The sequence below is a fragment of the Callospermophilus lateralis genome, unplaced genomic scaffold (genome assembly GCF_048772815.1).
Source record: "Callospermophilus lateralis isolate mCalLat2 unplaced genomic scaffold, mCalLat2.hap1 Scaffold_123, whole genome shotgun sequence".
NCBI lineage: Eukaryota > Metazoa > Chordata > Mammalia > Rodentia > Sciuridae > Callospermophilus > Callospermophilus lateralis.
This window is the reverse complement of record NW_027512416.1, coordinates 773,224-780,614: the sequence shown is the minus strand read 5'-3', so window position 1 is coordinate 780,614 and position 7,391 is coordinate 773,224.

Here is a 7,391-nt window from a genome sequence, read left to right as displayed (position 1 = left end):
GTTTATTCCAGGGCTTACAATTTCAGATGTCTCAGTCCATATAGATGACTCCATTTCTCTGGGCCCAAGGTAAGGCAGAACGCCTGTCAGAACAGTGTGGAAGAGAAAAGCAGCTCAGGACATGGTGATCCAGAAGCAAATAGAGAGAAAGCTCACATGACAACACAAGAATTGGAAAGCATTTCATATCTAAACCATAACACTGGTAGAAGATAGAATTGTTTTTTGGTATCCAATATAGAATTAATTCTTCAAAAATTCACAACCAATTTAGGACTGAAAATCAAACAAATGCAAATTAAAAAAAAATTGAAATGACTATTACTCAAAACTTAATAAATTTTCAGTATGAAAAGAGATATAAGTTGCTTTTGACTAGCAATGTCTTTATGTCCAATCCAGCTTGGTCAAGGTAAGTATGCTAAGTCTACCAAGGCAGATTTGACCATCAAAACCAGATGCAAATCTGCTAGAAGAGACAAGCATGATTTGGAACAGATGGCAGAAAAAAAAATCATGGAAAAATAGCAAGCAGGGAAATCCTGTAATTCTCTTTACTTGAAATCATGGTCTCAGTGGGATAGTGGCAAAACAGAACACTAAATAGAAATATAACAAGCAGGGAAATTAAGTAGACCAAATTAAGCTATGTGCATATATTGATATATCATAAGGAATCCTACTATTATATATAAATAGAATTCACCAATAAAAGTATTTTAAATAGTAAATTGAATTGTAGGATCTTTAGAAATAAAGAGGGTACTGAGAATGAAAAAGTCGTTGAGAAAAGCTGTAAGTTATTACCATATACTTGACTGATAAATAAGCAATAAACATTTTACATATTTTTCAGTGTTTTTCATTCCTACAGGAAACAAAAAAAAATACTGAAAAGACCCAAGATTTTGATGTAACCACAGCCATCTGGGGGAGGCTGTGTGTAAGATCAGGGAGGTCATACCATGACCAAAGTTCTCCACACATTTCTGGTAGGCTTGGAATCAACAAACAGGTGACATGATTCCTTACAGGTAAAAGGTGTGGGATATTTGAAAACTGCCTAAAATTTTAACGCAAACTTTTATCAGTACATAGATCACTTTCACCACTTATTGGTGAAAGGTTCTGTAACTTTGCAAACATAATATTGACTTGTAGAAAGTTAAAAATAAGAAAAATTAAAAAATCAACTGATCAGAGATATTATTGTCCATAAATAATGGAAAAGACTGATTTCACAGATTAAAGGCTTAAAACAGATCAGTGTTTGCTTTGGGTAAAAGAATACGAGTTGTAAAGGAAATTTGGGTGGTGACAAAAATGTGTCATATCTTTGATGTGGAATGGTTGTACAATTGTGTACACTTGGCAAGCTTATCAATTTGTATACCTAAAACTGCTCAATCATGTACATTGTATTGAACCTAAAATCTCTTTCCCCTATTTCAATGGAATCCAATCGAGTAAGTAATACATGGGCATAAAAATGTTAAACTTAGAAAGTAATTTCTTCATATAACAAAATTATTTTTCTTCAAATTAAAACTAACAATATTTTATTTTATATAATCATTTTACACAAATATTCATGATAAATGCATATTGATAATCTGAAAAGCACCTTCTTTGTTTCATTCTGCTACTGTATTTCTAGGACATTAATGAGTGGTATGTTTCCATATCAGACAGCTCTCATATTAGTTTAGTCTTATCATTTCTTCCTTCCCAAAGTGTCTCTTCATTTTCCTAATGATGTTGGTTATAGTTATATGGGAGTTTTGATCCTTGAAGTTTTGGCTTTTACTTTTTTTAATATTGCAGAACCAGTATCTTAATCATCATGAAAAAATCCTGATTATTATAAATCCATTGTCACCCATCTCTGATAATGGAAGTATCCTTCCAAAAATTTCTAAACTTCAAACTTTATTAAACCAATTAAATTTATTAAAAATACCAGATATTACTTATATTGTGAAGTTATCCATTGAAATATAGAATGATGTCAGTGGTCAGAATGTTACATTTAGAAAATAAATATAGTCCCATAAAAACTTTTAGACTTTATTACATTCACAATGAAATACTTTGCTTTGTGAATCTATTTTTTAAATTTGAATATCTGCCCTCATTTAGAAAGATAGAATATGAATCATCCAGATACTGCCCAGGAAAAATCTAAATCATATTTATTTTGCCAAAACTGATCATTAATATCAACTTTCTACATTCTAAATCTACTAGGTCTTCCCTACCCTATTAAAGGCATATGTATTTCCTAGTGTGCTTCTCACAAATTCTATAGTATAACTTTTTCCTTCACATAGTAAGTATGTAGTTATTATTGTCACAGTATTTGAAAAAATCCAACTTTTGGAATATAGTTCACAGTTTTGAACAAATTTCAGGATAAAGTAAGCATATAATTATAATGTCATACATACAAATGTAATGTGCTCTTATGTACCTTAGTGATATATTTAACTGTACTGAAAAAAATTATAATACCATAACATTTTTAAATATGATAGAACTGAAAATGATCTTAAATGAAAGTAGGAGAATTTTATATAGACAAATCACTTGCTCAAGATTTATATTAGAATGAGTAATCAGAAAGCTATCCCTCCCTTAATCCTTGTTACAAATAATAATAATAATAATAATAATAATAATAATAATAATAATAATAATGTTGTCACTACCTATCTATCTTCTACTTTATTTTAATTAAGCAAGCCTTATGATAGTGTATGGCATTCTATAGTTTCCTTCAAGTACACTTTACATGACGATCATCATACTTTATTATATAGTGATGATAAATATATTCAAATATATTTGCTTACAGAGATTCATCATACTTGAATTCTGGATGCACTTATTGCCTTAAAAAGAGTTCTTTGTTTATCTGTTTGCATTTTCTCCTCACACTTATTTTCATTCTTTATTTTTCAGAAATTTTGTTCTGACAGAAACATTAATTTTTCAGGCACATCCCGAAAAAGTAAGTAACCTCCTACAAAGATTTCAAAATATCATACCATACTTTCTAGGTAATGCAAGAAGACAAGTAAAGTAAAACTTAAAAGAAGAAGTGAAAATGTCTTTGTAAATATATGCTGTGAAAATCCTTGATAAAATTCTAGAGTCAACCAAAAATGCCTAGAACTAATAAGAAAATCTAGCAAGTTTGTGGAATATAACTTTTCTTTCCTGTATATTAGCAACAAATAGAAGTAATTTGAAATTTAAAACTATACTATCTAGGAAGCTTAATGAAAAGAAGCATAACTGAGATCAAATGAATACATGTTGTACATGAGGAAAATTTACAAAATTTTGTTGAAAAAATATCTAAGAAATAAATAAATGTAGGGGTATTCAATGATCATGTATAAGAAGACTCAATTTTTTTCAAGATTACAGTTCTCCCACTTTATAGATATAATTCAATCTTATTAAAAATCCCATAATATTACTGTGATTATTGAAAAAGTGACTCTAATGTTTTTATGGATAGATGAAAGGCAGAATAATCAACAAAATTTTAAAGTGGAAAAACAAACTCAGAGTTCTGACAATACCTAAGTTTAAGGCACTATGAAGCTGCAGTAATCAAGAAAGTGTGATATTGGTGAAATAATCAAAGTTCATAAGTTTAATTCAAAACAAATCACTGAGATAAACTTAAACTCAAGATTATAAAACATGGAGTAAGAGGAGAAAATTTAAATTGCACTGTGTTTAACAATGATTTTGGATATGACACCAAAGGCACAATCCATGAAAATCAGAATTGATAAGCTGAATTTCATTAATATTAGAATTTTCTGCTCCATAAAAGGCACTGTAAATAAAATAAAAAGCCAAGTTAAGATCAAGAAGCAATGGATGCAAAGATCTACAAAATACACATCAGGACTGGAGATGTATCTTAGTGGCAGAGTGACGGCCCAGCATGCAAGAAACACTGGGTTTCATCCCCAGAAACACACACACGCACACACACACACACACACACATACACATACACACACACACACACCCACACATACACACCCTTAAAACTAAGCAATAAGAAAATACATTTTAAAATATGCTAAAAATCTCAAGATTAACATTAAAAAAGTTAGCAAATAAGCATAAAAATGTTCTACATCATGTCATCAAGGAAATGAAAATTCAAACAATAGTGAGATACCAGTACAAACACTATTAGAATGGCCAAAATCTAGAACAGTGACACCACAAAAGCTGATGAGTGTTTAGATCAAGAGGAACCATCTCTTTTATTGCTGGTGGGAATTCAAAATGGTACAACCACTTTAAAAGATACTTTGGTAATCTTTTATGAATTCAAACATGTTCTTCCCATATAATCAAATAGCCATGTTCTTTGATGGTTTTTCAAAACAGGTAAAAATTATGTTTATACAAAAGCCTGCTCACAGAGAGTTTACAACAGCTTTATTCATAACTGTTACATCTTGAATATAACTACAATATTTTTCAGTAGGTGGGTAAGTAACTAAACTGTAATAGTACCAGACAATTAAACACTAAAGAGAAGTGAACTACCAAGGCATATATTGACATGGAGGAATTTTAAATGCATATTGCTATGTAAAAGAAATTCATTTTTAAAGCTATATATTGTACAAATCCAGTAATAGACATTCTGAAAAAGTCAAAGCTATGGAGGAAAGTGGTTGTCAGGGGCCAGAGTGGGAAAAAAGGATGAACAGGAGCACACAGATGGCTCTTGGGAAATGAAAATATTCGGATTAATACAATGATGTTGTATACATGTCATTATACATTTTTTTTAAAATCCATAGAATGTTTAACATCAAAATGTAAAACAAATATCAACTGTGGACCCTGGGTGAGCATGATATGTTAACATAGGCTCATTTATTGTAGCCAAGGTACCACTCTGGAGGGGACTGTTGATAATGGGTAAGGCTCTGCATGGATGGGGTCATATGGTCTAGGAAAAATCTCTGTACTTTATCTCTAAATTTTATTGCATAACTAGCTGCTTTTTAAAATTAGTCATTATTAGAAAACTGGGTGATATCATGCTTACAAATCAAATGGAAAGTCAAAACTATAAAAAAAAAACAAAAAAAAACTCCTATGTAAACCCAATGTGAAAAGACAATCTACAATGGGGTGGAGAGCTAAAGAATACTTGATGCTTTCTCCTATCACCAATAAATAAATAAACAAACAAACAAACAAACAAACAAAGATGACAAAGTAAAAATGTGTCACTAGATTAGCAAAAGGCTCTTTTACTGTAGCTATGGTAGCAATGCTCTGAAGAGGCAGTTGTGAAACAATTCAGTCAAAGGGAATTGCTTCACTGAACTTGCTTTTATGAAGCAATCAATCAGTAGTAGGCTGTACCTTCTTTAAGTCAGCCAATTAGGAATGCACTACTTAATAAACATGCCTTCATGGTGAACTTCTTAGTCTTTGCAGAAAAACCACATTTTCATATATGATGAAAACCACTGGTACCCCTGGAACTCCACCAATCCCTGAACTCCATGCCACCATTGAAAGCATGGGCTGTGACAAAGCCATTATCAGACCATAATGAAACCCAGAGAGACCAGTTTAACCAGAACATCTTCCACTTTGATAACATGAGCTTTTTATTTTTTTTTATTTTGATTACTGAATGGTGGTCACATTGTCTGATGACATTTAATTCCATTTAGTATTTTAGACTCTTTAAAGATAGTTCATAAATGTCAAAGAAAATTGAGATCTCCTTTTTAAGTATCTGGAATAAAAAGGCACACTACATCTGCTATTTAGAACAAAAGAGAAATTTATTCGCCAAGTAGTCTGTTTTAATAGAATAAATTGTTATGTGTGTTACAGAGAATCTTAATAAGCAAGGATCTCAGTGCAGACATTCAGAATTTTAAGTAGTTTTACAGTATATACAGAAATTTGGATCTCAGAGGAGACTGTTGATTATCATTTAAAAACATGTTTTGGATTTAGTTCATTTTACATTTTTTTAACCTCAAAAACCTTAATGATAATGGCTTAGTAATTGAATATATAGACCCAGATAATTTTAAACATGAAATTAATATATACTTATGAAACAGTTGACCCCAATGCCACACTGGTAAAATGGTAACTAAATGGGTATGTAAAATAGAGATATAGTTTACTTATACAGTCTATTTAAAAAGTAAGTAATTTTGATACCCCAATAGCAAATATAACTCTGGAAATAATAAAAAATAAATTAGAATAATAAAACATATATTATGTCTTTATCAAAGCATTGTTTGTGAGGGCAAATTAGATTTTTTGCTTGTAATAAAATGCTGTTCTGTATTAGGAAATCTAGCCATATAATTTGTACAGAGATTAAAAGAAAAAAAAATAAATTATTTCCATAGGAACTAATGTTTGGGTTAAAATTTAAAATATCGTTCTTATTTATTTAGAATTCTGAATAAAATCAGAATGACACTTCCTTATGTTTTTATATGAATACATAAAAAATGAAATATATAATATAGTAGGAAGTGTTGCCTTTCATACCAGATTAGATCTCCCTATTAATACAGCCCATGAAAAGTGATAATTTATTATTTAATAAAGTGAAATAAAGTGATATTCATTACGATTGGTAGAATAGTGTCTCCATGAAGCTGTCCACGGACACTAGAAACATAGGGATATGCTATATTTCGTGTCAAAGAAGATTGGGATTGGATATGGAGAGAAGGTTGCTATTACACTGATCTTAAAATGAGGATGTTATTATGTCTTATTTGGGTGGGTTCCACAGGGATTGAAAATCTCTTTAAGTGAAGAAGGCAGAATATCAGTGTTAGAGTGTCACAGCAAGAGAAATGCTCCTCCGGTCCTTGTGGGCTTTAAGTTTAGGTGAGAACAAAAAACTCGGGAAACCACACTTTTATGTATGCTGTGTATAATGTAGGAAGGCACATGAAATAGAATACAAAAAGAAAATGAAGGGAGACCTCATGGACCAACGATGCTTTATTCAGCACCAGAGGGGCACATCTTTGGGGGCACAGTGGCATTAGGGTACCTTGGCTTTTATATGGCCTCACCAGAGCCAGGTCCTTGAAGGAGCTAGTTACTTTTGGCAAGCCCTCTGGTCCATCAAGGCCTAATTGGAAGAGTTGAGGATGGGGTTGGAGGACAGGTAGGTAACCATATCATTCAATGTATACTTGCCAAGACCTTATTTTAGGACACTAAGATAATTTTAAATATCTGGCCTCCAAAATTGTAAATAATAACTTTGTTTTGGCTATATAAGGGATTAAACTTGTGGGGAATTATTTAAGCAGTAATAGAAAACTGATAAAATATATAAA